The sequence below is a fragment of the Trachymyrmex cornetzi genome, unplaced genomic scaffold (genome assembly GCF_001594075.2).
Source record: "Trachymyrmex cornetzi isolate Tcor2-1 unplaced genomic scaffold, Tcor1.1 scaffold23, whole genome shotgun sequence".
Lineage (NCBI taxonomy): Eukaryota > Metazoa > Arthropoda > Insecta > Hymenoptera > Formicidae > Trachymyrmex > Trachymyrmex cornetzi.
Genome location: NW_017296956.1, coordinates 782781 through 798011, shown reverse-complemented (window position 1 = coordinate 798011; position 15231 = coordinate 782781). Strand labels below are relative to the sequence as shown.

Below are 15231 nucleotides of genomic sequence, written 5' to 3'. Positions count from 1 at the left end.
GAAAATATTTTTTTAATTTTCAAGACATATATATCATGTATAATTACATTTTAAATGCGTGCTGCAAATAAAATGTTCATTCATCAGATATTTAAAAATGATTACATCTTGATAAAGCTATACTCGAGAATTAAATTTATAAGTAGCATTTACCGTTATGTTTTATGTCTGGAGATCGCTTAAACGTTTATCTGTAGAATGTTGATGTAAATAATGATCAGTGTTGTGAAGTTAATATTAAAATACAACGGACAAAGAGTCGTAACGTTACATCGATAATCGCTGACCCATCGTCTTATATGACGCATTAGTACGTCAATAGTCGGCAACGCATTGATTTTATATGACGTAGCTGTACGTCAATGTGGTTACTAGACCCATAGATTTTACGTGAGATACAGAGATACTTCCACCACACAACGTCATTTATCGGTGGCTATACTTTTTTCCCGTCTTAATTATAGACAGCATTATGATATAGGAAATGAGTAGTCGGTTAAATTACAGTTAATGGTGCTGAATTTGGCCAATAATAACATGTCAATAATCGGCAAGTCTTTAACTATAATTACTAGATAATTATCCAAGACGCAAAGAAAATTACCGTCCATGTAATCAGTATCATCAGACGCGAGTAAATCCGCCGTTTGGCTTAACAGGTATCATTAATCCAAGTCTGCGATCGGAGAAGATCGTGTCGCGATCACACTTTTAAGACGCTTATGATGAAGGCTTGAAAGACGCAGCAGCGAGTAAGGGCGTGAATACCGGTTATTCTGCAGGTAATTTTTCCTGGTATAGTCACGACAATTACAACAAGATTCGCGCTACCGTTCTCGCACGTTAAAAGCGCCGTTTTGATCATGTGCGCGCATTTCGCGTAAAATTACCGCGTAACGGAAAAGGCGAGCTATGAGAAAACGTGATCGCGTGCGCGAGCGCGTCCCGCAGGTCTAGGGGTTAGGAGGTCGAGCTCCTTGTCGTTTTACCGTTCGTGTCCGGGAGAACTACCCAGCGCATTCCCCGACGGAGTTGCTGTTATCGTTATTATTATTGTTGGCCTCAACTGCGTCGCATCGACTGGCTCCGTTAACATGACTGATTGCAAGAATGATGCGATTTAAATTTGACGGTAGCACGACAAATTCCTGTTATCATTACCAATTTCGATTCTTGGCGCTATTATTATTTTTATTAAATTAGTCGTTATTCTTTTCATTTTTAATCGCGAATTTCGCTCTTTTTTCCAAAATATCAGTGTCTATAATGCAACGTGTTATTGAAATGATTAATTTTTTAGTTTACAATTATTTTTAAATTTAAGAAGTCTAATTGTGAAAAAAAAATGAACGCAAATTTTAAGTCAACAATTAAGTCATTCTTTAAAATCTATGTTATAAAAGTATTATTGTCGAAAATTTCTTTTTACATTTATAACAGAAAAATACATCTCTACGGATCTTAATTAATTTCCAAAATTTGTTTCATATAAGAATATTAAGATCCGTTATAATTAGATCATATAATGTAATCGCAAATGTTTGATCGCTACCAAGGAAAAAGAAAAGTATTGTGTTGACATTTTTCAATTCACAGCTAGTTTATATATACTCGATAATGGATCTCTTTTAATCGTATATATTTAAATTATGATATACTATAAAATTAAACGTGTGATAAAATCTTTTTTTATTCTTTCCGCATGGTAACATTGAAAAATATATTTTAATCAATCACGTCTGTTAATCCAGCATGACCGTCTGTCGCTCAAGATTTGTCTTTAACGAGCTTACTCGGTGCTTTACGTGGCAATAATATGTCCGACAACGAAGCCCTGCATTGCGCAAATCGCACGCGACCATGGCATGTCTTGACTTTTTTTATGTAGAAGTATAAATTGCGTTAGGATTATTTTTTAAATATATTCGTGAAAAAAATGCATTTTTTATTATCATATAAAATCGCGCAAGTCTTTGTAGTTTTGATCATTTATTTAACCTACTTAACATATAGTTTTTCTCTAAAAGGTTTACAAAAAAGTCTATAAAAGTTCAAAACTATCTCGTTCCTTCAAATAAAAAAATACAAATAAATATATAAAAATATGTAGAAATATTTCACACAAAATAAGTAATTTTACATCTTTCTCTTTTACTCTCTTTTCTTCAAGTTCAAAAAATCAAAGCGGATGTATAAGTTCTAACAATATTTGAGCTTTCGGTTCTTGATAATAAAAAAATCTCTCAAATTCTAAATCTATGTATTTAGATCCCTCAATTTTCTCAAAACTTTACACGGAACAGAAGGAAGCACAAGGTTTTCTTTGATTTACTTACAGCGCGCTGACAGAAACTCTCAAAGGAATTTTTTTAATTTCACCCGCCTCTGAAAACCGTTAAAAGGAAAATTTGCCACATTTGTCGAGAATTGGGAAAATTTACCACCGCAAATACATCGCGAGCGCGTGACTCTTTCAGCCCTCACCAACATTTTCTAAGTTACAGACCACACGTCCGCTCGTCCTTTTTCTTCCCCCAACGTTCGACGGCTATCCCCGTTCGCGCGTACGCGCGTTACGTGACGCGCGTGACGGCAGTAGGCCAAGGGTTGAACGACCTGCAGCCTTGCAAGGCCGGTCGTCTCGGTGCTCTCTCGGCTCTCGGCTCCACTCGGCCCTTCTCGGACTCGAGACTCGACTCGACTTCAACTTGACTCGACCGACAGCGCTCAGACGGACTATTTGCGTACTCGATCATTCGCAAGTAGTATCGACCGCGCATGATATATATATATACATATACACACACACAAAATACACACATATATAGGAATCGCTGCAAATTTATCGCCGACACTCGTCTTTGCCGACGCAGCGACCATGGAAAAGCTACAGGCACCACCCGTTGCATTGTGAGAAATCTGCAAGATGGTCATTAGAAACTATTTTATATCGCTCATTTACAACAACGATATAACTAAAAAAAGTTTTCATTTATGCAGAAAAAGAATAGAAATTTGCAGAAAAAAAAAGAATATATTTTTTGTTCTTCTACAATCTGCAGTTATTATACCAAAATTGTATTCCAAAATTAATATTACAAAGTTTTATTAATTTAAAACGTTGAAATTTATTTTCTGGAAAATTTTGTTTTTTGAATTGTTATAGCAAATGGATAACATGAAAATGAGAGATGATACACATATATATATATATATATAAATATACGATTATGTTCAGTTTCGCAGTTTATATAATAACGATTTTAATGAAAACTGAAGAAACTTATAAAACACCAATTTTAACAATAAAAAAGTTATAATGAGCTCGGCGGATTAAACATCAATAAGAATAAAAGGCCTTATGAACACAAGCTAGATATTCGTGCTTAATTACGATAATATTTTACTTTTGTGACTCATTAAATTTTATTTAATTAAATTATTTTACTGACTATTTTATGTAACTATTTTATAATCCGACCTTAAAGATGGCCTGATACAGGATAGCTGAAACATTTGTCATTATACAGTTTTATATTAAAATCGTAATTAAACACTTGCTTGTGCTCATAAGTTCCTACGATCTGTTCTTATTGGTATACAAAATTTAAACGAGAATGAAGTAGAAGGACAATAAATATTTAAATAAATATTTCTTTCGCATAACAATTTAAAAAAATTTGATATAAGAAAATATATAAGACAAAAATTTTTGATAAATATCATACTACCGTATAAGTATTACGCATCAATCATTGGCTGTGAGAATTGAGTGGAGAGGGGAAAGAGGAAACGTAAAAAACGTTATAGTTACATTACTCGCGCGGACGAACATGGATCTCGGCGAAGAGAAGAAGCGAAACACAAGCGCTCTCGGACGAACATATTTTCGTTCACCGATCCGCGCGGTAACCGTTCTACTCGCGCGAGTGCGTCGAATCGGAACGACGCACCGCCGATTGCGAGACGGAACTTCCGATTGCGACAGAACTCCTCGCCGACAACGATCGCCTCTCGCGCGCGCGAGAGACGAGATGGCGGATGATACATCGATTCTCGCGCGGTTTTGCTTCGGTATATCGCGCGCGACAGTCAGCTATTCTCGAGATACAAAAAGTCGAAGTGAATGTCAGGATAAAAAATGGCGTGCAGCACGTCCTGTTACATAACTGATTTTATATTTTTGTTTTTTTTTTATTCCTGCTTTCTGTTTGAAACATTTCTTTCGTCGGCAGCGTTCGAATTCATTTTTCGACAACTTCAAGCGATTGAAGTTATTCTGCATCTTCGCGATACATCCGCTTATCGCGCGTAGAGCCACGTTCAATTGCGTTCGAGAACCGTCGCGTCGACGACGGGCGTGTTTACTAGTTACTAGAGTTCCTCTAGTAAGAGTTAAGACATAAGAGCAGAAGGACGCCATTGCTGGATGTCGGGTACCGACCGGAAATAGCACAATTCCATCATGGTTGACAGTTGATAGTCCGATTTCGCGTTCGCGTCTTCTACACTAATTTACACCATGAAACAGTTGCTCGTACCAATTCACAGATTCACTACCACACCGAAAGTATCTGCAAATGGCGACGTTTAAAGGGACTCGAAATCTGACTAATCAGGAGATCGGTGCCTCTCATGACTTGACTTTTACTAGAGAACTCTACTAGTTACTAGTTTCAAACGGTTCAGATGCGATATGCATTTCTAGTTAAACGGGGCGTTATCCGATCAAATTTCAACTTTTTTGTTTGTTGGTCAATTAAACGTTACAATTTATATTTACGGAGTGCCAGACGATGTTTTGAGAAGAATTTCAATCGGTACAATGTCATCCTGTCTAACCTAATAGACGATCAGGTTGCTTCCGTAAATTTGATATTTTACTACGCTTTACTTTTAGATTATTTAAAAGTTTCATTATCCACGGAGATAAGAATCATAAAGGCGCGCGATATGCATTGTGTGAAAACATTATATACAAAATTATAACGATTATAGTGGGTAATTTTGAGACCCACTATCAAAGTATATTTACATACATATAAAGTTACAATGTACGAATGAATTTTTCTTTTTCATAAAAATCAAACAATTTGCTAAAATATTAAATTTACAATGAAAGTTCAGTTTAACAAATATATATTTACGTATATAAATAATTTATAAAATAATAAAGTATTTACATATAAATGTTTAAACATTAATTTGCCAACAAATTACATACAATTTTTATTAAGTTTGTCATTGACATACAAACATACATGTAAATATAAATATAATATACGTGATATATTACTATTATGTTATATATTACAAAAATGTGTACTTTACATAGGAACTATAAAATACATTATTGTTACTATATAATTTTCTAATCCAATGTAAAGATGTATAATATAAAAACATATTTACGCGATTAGATACAACAGTACTGATTTTGGTGAAAACGTACAATTTTGTATATTTAAAAAATGAAATTGTATAATTTTTATAATATATATTTATATAATTTTACATTTCTTTTGTGAGAGGAAGCATGAAATTGAGTTAAAATTATGTGTTTTATTTGTTTTAACAGAATCCAACCTTTAAAATTATTATGAAATGAAATAGCGTGTACGATCATATGTATTATATCGGCACATTAAATAATATTTTATAATATAATAATTTAAAAAATGTCTAAAATATGAAAGTACAGATATATGTCAATACATTTTTTATAATTATTCAAAGCTCTATCGGTTATTATTACTCATCGCTCTTTTTATTAAAATTTCTCATAAAATTAATTTTTCGTGGACATTATTCCATTTAGTTAAGCAATAAATATACTTCATTCCGTATTGACACTTGTATTTTTATTTCAGGTAAGGTCATTACTTTCATTCTACTCGCGTATTTGACGACCACTTTGCGGTGAGTACATTTATACCAAATAGTACAAATGATATTATCTGATAAACAACTAAACAAATCATATGACAAATTAAGCTGATTATAAAGGAATCAATGACATTAATGTCCCACGAATACAATAACATATGAATTCAATTACTTACAAATTATATGATCGGCAACAGAGCACGGGGCGATGTAAAAAAATCGTATCGGAAATTCAAATTATGTATAAATGAATGCAGCAGTATATGTATAGAGTTAGTTAGAACTCGTAAAACAGGAGAGCACATTATTATGCGGCTCAGAAGGGGTTAAGCAATGTGTTACGGTAGAAAAGATACGTGTCCAAGGCATAATGTAGATATATGTATATGTATATACATATAATGTGTGTACATATATACATATACGCACACGATGTCGGAGCATATCCGCCGGCTTAGCCGGCGGCGTTTGAAAATAGATCGGGCAACGATAAAGTGCAGCCGTGTCGGTGAGCTATTGAGGGTTTGCGCAATAATCGCAGATAGATTTATGCTAGATGGGATTGTTGTGAAAACGATCAACTCGTGGATCGCGCGAGGGTGAAGTGTGTCTAGGCAGAAATATCGGATGGTCGACAGTACGATCTCGAGGCATCGAGACGACGTTGACTGATCTAGTCGCTTTTCTATGCAATCGAATTCTGAAATGTTATGACACGACTTGAAACGTGTTCTGAATACACATTGTGCACTTAACTTTTATTTTTTTTTTTTTTATAAACATCCATTATTTTATTTTGAAGTATAAAAAATTAAAACTAATTACGCAATGTTGAGAGAGGAAACTCTCTTCAAACAAAAAGTTCCTAAAACTCATTCTGAAGCGTCGTGTTTATATATTTTCTGAGCGTTTTTTATATATTAAACAATACCTGTAGCACAACAAATTAAGTATTAATATAATCATTTACTTACGGTTTTATTTATTGAAAGTAATAATATTTATTTTGAAGAGAGAAGTGTGGTTATAACATAGATATTATAATAATAATATTGCGATTATTTTGTAAGTAGAATTGAACATAGAAGGAAATAGATATTATATAATTATTATTAGAATTATTACAAATCGTACATCGTATCTTTTCAATAATATCCTATACGTATACAAGAGTACACGCCCATTTCTTTCTTCCTTTTTTTTTTTACACGCACATGGCGCAACTCACGAGAATGCGAGAGGGACTCGACTGACAGAAATGGACCCGGGATCGGGTTATGATCGGATCTGGACCCCGACCCAGGTCCGGAAACAATTTTGGTGCCGCGGGCGGGGAAAGCGAGGCTCTAGCCTGACAGACGTTTCTCTCCCTTCGCACGCTCTCGCGCCTTCTTCGACAGCCAGTTTCTGAGTTAGCCACCAGCTAAGCTCCGGGTATGCATCGACACCATAATAAAGGGTGATTGGAGTGTCGCGCAAGAGCTGTAGCGAAATGTTTATCATCGCTTGTACGGTAGAACCCCGTTTATTAGAATCACGTTTATCGAAGTCGTTTCGTGCAAGGTAAACTGAACTGCCGAGAGCGTACGGTTATAAATCAGTTAAACCACCGTTTCTAAGAATCTATCTTCCTTACAAATTCACCTGATAATATGCCTTGATAAGGAAGATTTCTTTCTTTATAGATTTTTAAATCCGTATAGCATACATTTTATATATTTCGTTTAAAATTTTTCAATGTCGGATTTATATCTTCGAAAAGTGTTGATCTCATAATATTTTTACTCATTCCGTGCACGTTTTATACATAGATTAGTTTCAAATTATGATTTCTTAATCTCTCAAGAAACAATGATACACAGAACAGATGGTTAATTTTACAAAATCCTCTGATTGTATTATAGATCTTTGGTAATAATTTTACAAAGTCGAATCATAGATCTTTGGTAATAATTTTACAAAGTCGAATCATAGATCTTTGGTAACATCATTCCGTAAAACAGATTGCCTAATTCTATATACATGAATCTTTACTTTTTACTTGACTCTTGTTTCTTTATATACAACTCGACAAAATGCAAAGGCAGGTCAACGAGATAAAATTTCGTACGCGTGTATCGCGAATTCGTCGTCGTTTTAGCAGCTGAGAGTGACTTGAAGCGAAAGAGAAGAAGGAGAGAGAGAGAGAGAGAGAGACCTAGATTTCATTTTCGTTGATGAGCTTGGCATCGGTCCAACCCGCCTAAATATATACCACCTTTTTCTCCGTCTTTCTCTCACCTTCTCCTTATCGTTTTCATCGGATCATTCCTAGTTCACGAAACCAGCGGAAAAGCCTAAGAATTCTGTCGGGATTTATCCTAATACGAATTAAAATGATGCAGAAATGAGAAAGATTAAAGTGCATATTAATTTTATATTTTTATTTCAATTTAAATGGAACATAAATATATTCAAATAAGTATTTAAATAAGTATGCTAATAATAATAAATAATCGCTAGCTATTTTTCACAAATATTTCGTCATGTTATCAATTCTATCAGATATTTTATCGGCTTTCGCTCTGTAGGTACTTGGGCAGTGACAAAAATTGTTCGTATAACTTTGACGTCAAGAAACAAAAAAAAAAATAATAATAATAGTGCACTATGAACTATCAGCTGTCAATTTCAGATAAAACGAAACATAAGAAAACGCATGGAAAAAAAAACAAAGAATCGATATTTCGAATTCGCTCTGCGCCGCAAGAGGCCGGACTCGGTTCGTGCAACAGTATTCGAGGGGACCGCTTGTCAAACGCCTCGTTGTCGCAACGTAATTTACGACGGAGTTTGCCTAGAGATTTCACCTTACAACTTGCTCGCAGTTACAACGCTGCGGCCTTTCCCACCGAAAGAGCTCGGTGTACCCAAAATGAGAAAGCAACTACCCGTGCAATCGCGCGTATAGTAGATTTCGATGGTTACACATTCGTCATTAACGAGCCGACTTGAGTTTCTTACCGAAGAAAACGGCTTGGAGACTTTCGACCTTGGGATATCGCTCGCGAGTTCAATCTGACGGCTTTTTCAACGAGCATGGTTACTGCGCTCCAATAATTCGCGCGTAGACACGGAAAATAATTCTTGTAAACGCGGTTCGCGGGAGAAACGAGTTCCTGTATTTCCTACGATTAAACTTCATACGCGCGGCGTTCTGCCGGCGATTCTATCCATTTGGTAGTAGCAAAAGCTTGACGGAAATGGAAATTGAATATTTACAGAGAGAACGTACAGAGAAATGTTACTTTGATTAGCTGAAAATTGCAGTATATTTACGAGAATTTAAATAAGGCCGTAACATTTGACTCGTCTGTCGTAATTTTTTACTTTTCGATAAGTAGGTTACTAAATAAGCCAGTAAAATTCGAAATAAATTATCCTATTAATTTATTCACTTCACAACAACCATTAGATGTTATTTCTTCATATTACTTCATATTTAAAATTGTATTGATTCCCCTCCAATTTAACTTTTATATTTATTACTTCTCGCTAATATATTTTACAGATATTTGATAATAATTAGCAAGTTTTAGATCTAAATCAATTTACCATACATACATAGACAAACATGATTAGTTTACTAATGCAAATGACGACAGAAGTCATAAACGTTATCAGGAAACAACTTGGTCCCAGAGAGTGGAAAGTTTCCTTCGGCTCTATTCCAGCAGCATCGCGTCACAAATTTGCGGTACTTTCACGGCGCAATTGCGCCATCGCGACACGACGATTCCGCGGCTGGTTTTCGGCGGCGATTTACAGCGACGAGAATGACAATGGCGTCGGAAAAGTTCAGACCTAACGACGACGACGACGACGACGACGACGACGACGACGACGACGACGCCGGTCGCGGTGGGTGAAGTGACTCTAACGGTACATCCCTGTGCACTTTCAACGTGGTCTACCAACCTACTGTGCCTACCTACTACCTATCTGCCTACCTACTTACCTACCTACATACCTATACATACATCCTTCGCTCTTACGGGGAGCCTGCCTAGGCCCGCATCGATCGCACGTATATGTATAACGCGTACATGCCTATCGATCGCGTTGCCCCAACTCGCCTCGTCGCCTCGCCTTCTTCCCTCTCGCACGGGAAAAAGGCGAAACAAAAAAAAAAAACCCCTCGACCACCCCCGCTTTTCTCCACCTCGATCGCAATGAAGTACACGAGATCCTACCGTCCTCGTGTCACGTTGCGCCTCGGTTGGATTATGTTTACACTGGTATCGCAACGATACCAGGGGTTGCTACTCTAAGCGGAACGTAAGCAACATCGTGGTATCTAAGCTGGTCACGAAAGAGAACGTAAATTATTATTGATACAGTGAAGTTGACAGTTGACTCCTTCTTTCGCATCTCACCGAGTCAATTTTCTTTTCAAATAAATTTCGACTGAACATTTTGTTTAAAATAAGGAGCTTTGCTTATTGTTCTGACAGACGAAACATGGCCTTTTGTCCTGATTTTTGAAGTAAAAAAAGAACTTGTTTCTTGATAGCATATTTAATTTTGCCTTTCTAAGAATTTAATAAGCGTCTTGCTGTATCTTGTCGGCTTAACCGTATAAATTAAAAGGGCAAATGATTGAAGAAGGTATGACATATTCTTACGAAGATTAACTTGTGTCTCTATAAATAAATGATTATTTACATTTATTCACTAGTACATGTAATATAATTTTTAATTGATTTGTGTAACTTCAAAGAACGTTGATAAATAACTTTAAGAGATCATACCCGCTTTAGTTATATGTCTCTTGGATTATAAATTCTATTTTAAGAGATCATACCCGCTTTAGTTATATGTCTCTTGGATTATAAATTTTACAGTTATTTAATTAAATCAATTCACATAAAATAGCGAATAATATTAATTACCTACTAATTACTACATTAATAATAATACATTATAATAGGAATGATCATGATTAATGCTCTATCTTTCAAGTTATTAAAATCAATATTTTAAAGGAGAATTAATACAAATACACTGAAAGAAAAGATTAGTTGCTGCAACTAATTAGATGGTAAAATATGGCATAGCATTTTTAATTGGCTACAATAGCCAATTTTTGGTTGCGTTAGCCAATCAAAATCCTATACTGACATCGCGGATAGGCTAACACAACCAACAATTAGTGTGTGTGTTTATTAATTCTTCTTTGAAGTATTGATTTAAATAACTTGGGAGATTCAGCGGCATTTATTTATTACAATATATATATATATATATAATAAATACTATAAAAGGAGAGATGTCATAATAACGGGATTTCACGTGAATCGGGAATTGCTGATAAAATTCCCAATTCAGGCTCCGACTCAAAACCGCAACGTCCTCGACCGTTCGATTCATCGCTCTTTTGTGTCCGGTTTCAAGCCGCATGGGTCATTGACAGTGGATGCGCGTAAATAACTGTAATTTGTCGTTTCCATCACAGATAACCGGTAGACTATTGCGTCACAAGTCTTCTACCAAACCCGCACGATTCCACGCCCATATGGTCGGTAAAACTGTGAGAATTCGCAATAACAGTAGTATCACCGTCCACATAACAGTACATTGTTGCAATATTACATTATTCTTTATTAACTCGTTCACCGTATTAAAAAAATTTTTAATGATAGTCGAGTTTGTGAAAAAGTGGCAAGACTTATTTTGACTATTACTCAATTGCTAAAGTTAACTCTTTAACATCACTTTGTAATTATAATATAAATATAAATATGAGCACTACGTGTGTGATCGTAGTAATACATAAAGTCATATACATATATTTTATATTTAATTGGTTAAAAAATCACATTTCAAATGTATTTTTTAATATGCGCCTTCGTAATAAGTATAGAAAAAAGTATCAAATGCAAGTAAGTGTAAAGTAAGCACGCTTCGCAAAATATTTGCAAAAAAAGTCTGACTGCGATAATAACATGTTAACCCCATTTTTTTAGGAAATTTTCTTAGCATGAACCTCTGCTACCGACAAAATTCAATTTGCAACGTTATGTAAATATTTCCGAGCGACGAAAGTACTTTGATAAGTAGGTATCCGAGATACGAGTACCTACTTTGAAATCTAAACGATCAGATCCTAACGATCGATAGTTCTTCTATCTCGCACAGCATCGGCCCGGTTTTATATGTCAGATTTTAAGAATTTCGGTTCATTCTTTTCACGGTCAGATAATGGAGATCCTTCTTCCCGTTTGGGCCGATCGATTCGATCGCGCCGCGTCTTCCCACGTACCTGCGGAGAAACCGTCATCTGGAATAATACGCGAAACGACAATGAGTTTGAGTGGGAGGGAGTGAACGACCTAACGGTGCGATATCGAGTGTCGCGGATGCTTTTATATGATCATTGAAAAAAAGTTCTATATATTTCAATTCTGAACGAAGAGGAATTGTTACGCCGAAAAAACGGTATAACAATGCCATGCAATACCAGATTTAAAACATTTAGCTTGAAATATCTGGTATAATTTGATCAATTATGAAAATATGCACGCAATTATAGAAATGCGTGGAAATATAGAAATGAGTTACGAAACTACGTAATGAATATGAAAAGAAACTGTCTACAGTGGTTACTTAAGAGAAATGAATGAGTGTTAGAATGCTTACTAACAAGAAAGAGGATATACATATATAAATGAAGCACTTTAAGTATAAAGCTTAGCAAAAGAAGAAAGAGACGTTAAAACGATGATTGTTATTTATTTACGGCCATAGCATTATTAGATTTTTTAAATTATTACACGGAGAAAAATAGTTGAGAAATTTTGACCTTAAAAGACTAGTAAAAATATTCTGGTTGTTTCTGTACAATTTACGATAAATTTTACTTGCCTAAAATTAAAAAATACGTTATGATTGTAGTATATCATTTCGAGTGATTATTACAGTAAAATAAATTATACTTTCAGTAAAGTAAATCATGCTTATAGTAAAGTCTCAGGCAATACAAAGTGTAAAATTAAGACATAAGAAATCTTTAGGACGTCTTTTAGACGTCAAAAACATCTTATATCTTGATTTTGGATACTTTGTGTTGTCTGGAGTAAATCGTACTATTTTTCAAGACTGATTGATGAGCAAACAACTCTCACAGGACATTTATACACTTGTATTTTTTTTACTACGCAGTAAAGTAAATTTTGTCAATGCTAAGGAAAAACTCGCCGATAAAGTAATTTGTATTAAGACGTATGGTAATTTATAAATTTATTTTACGACATGTAAAAAGTACCTTACAGTACGGTTATGTCGTATACAATGGACCTGTCAATTCCATAAAATTTATTAGAATTCTAGCTTATATTACTTTACATTGTGTGTATTCTCCGTATTTTATATTGTTTTCTGTGTAAAATGAAATTTATTAGAATTCTTCTAAAGCATAGATTTACGAAATGTAAAAAGTACTTTATTATGACTAATCGACGATTGCATTTTCATTAGAAATTAAAGAAAATTGTACATACGTTGACGTCTGTTCCTATATATGGACCTTCCAATTCTATACAATTTACTAAAATTCGAGTGTATATTACTTTACATTTTTCTCCGTGTAGACTCTACAGTATCAATTTATATTTCGAAAAACTCATCGACGATTGCTATTACATTTCTCTTTTCATTCTATATATATCAGCTTGTGAGTCATTATATGTACAAGCACTCCTTAAAAATATTCCGCACTTCTGCCAAATTTTTCAGCAATCTCTCTATAATCACTATATTAATTTTAATTTATTTATCTATTATTTATTACATAAACTTCATATTTAATTGTTAAAAGACTGTAATTTAATTTTAACTCTTCTGATCGTAACTATGAAAACTAATGAAGTTATTGTGAGCAATTTTATCCAATATAAGTTGTACATAATTGCAAATAATTAATTTTCATTGTTACCTTACATTATTTTGACATTTTATAATATATTTAAAAAATAGTAAGAGATATATCTAAGGTTATAAAGACACAAAAGACACTGCTTCAAAGAAAGTTTGTAATTTTCCTTGATAATAGAAAGGTTAAGGTGCATTCAACGTTAAACTGAAATGATACGTTCAAGTTTAAATGTTCGGTGGTAGTTCAATCTTCATTCGTATAAATTACCGATGCCTTCTTGAAATTCTCATCAACGTTCGGTTCCCGATAGTCGAACGGCGCTGTTCTAACTACGGAATCAGGAATCACGATTAGCCTTAACGGTAACACCTAGATGACGACAATGGCGATGCCTTTCCGTTAAAGTAACGCTTGCTTCGTGTGGCAACGACAATGATGACTACGACTACGACTACGACTACGACTACGACTACGACTACGACGACGATGACGACGACAACGACGACCACGACGACCACGACGACGACGACGACGACAACGACGACGACGACGACGACGGTATCCCTACCAATCGATCGTTTAGGATCGATCGTGGCACGGTAAGTGCGTGCGCCATTCTGTAACCGGCCTCGCTAGACAGAAAGTAAACGCTTTTAACCCCCTCTCCATTTCCCCTCCACCCTCTTGTCACATATGTGTTACATTTACGAAGGGATCGTTATGAAATCGTCGTTTATTATATTTATTAGCGCGCAACGAAGAGCTGACATAATCGGAACGTCGGATGAAAAAAAGCGCATTTTAAACGAGGTTTAACTAATGGATTTAAAATTTTATTTAATTATACAATATATATTCCCCAAGAAGATTAATCAATAATTTGAACAGAAATAATCTTTCTTTTAGTATATCAATTAAAGATATAATTCCTAAAACGAGAATTATTTTTATTATATTATAAATCAAAATTTCTGTAAATAACACACATGAATACGGAAACGTAAATTATTATACAAATTATCTATGATATATATGTATAAATTAGATAAAAACTTGTCACGATTAAAAATAGCATCAGAATCTATAAATTGGTATCCGCATTAGAATCTATATCTCTCCTAATAACCTTATCCCGTATGACATCATGTCGCAGTGATGTAATGTAGCATACGCATGTATTAGAACTTTTCAAGCTGAAACCATCGCAAAAGTTTATATTTATATTATGAACATCCTGTATCCACCCTTTGTAATCAGGACAGTTAACATCGAAGGGGATTCCTTACGATCGCAGAGCATCGTCCGCGTCCGTGCGGAAGACTCCGGAAAGTATTGAAGGGAGCATGGGCTGCAACTCGACCTATCCCAACGTGATCCTGTTTACAGCAACCCTTACTACCCTTTTCCTCTCTCTCTCTCTCTCTCTCTCTCTC

The 15231-nt window shown here is 34.9% G+C and overlaps 1 protein-coding gene across 3 annotated transcripts in view; it reads left to right on the top strand.

Moving 5' to 3' along the window:
- Positions 1 to 15231, top strand: part of Hr3 (nuclear hormone receptor 3 ROR-beta) — a 109829-nt gene that overhangs the window by 26070 nt on the left and 68528 nt on the right. The window lies entirely within an intron of this gene.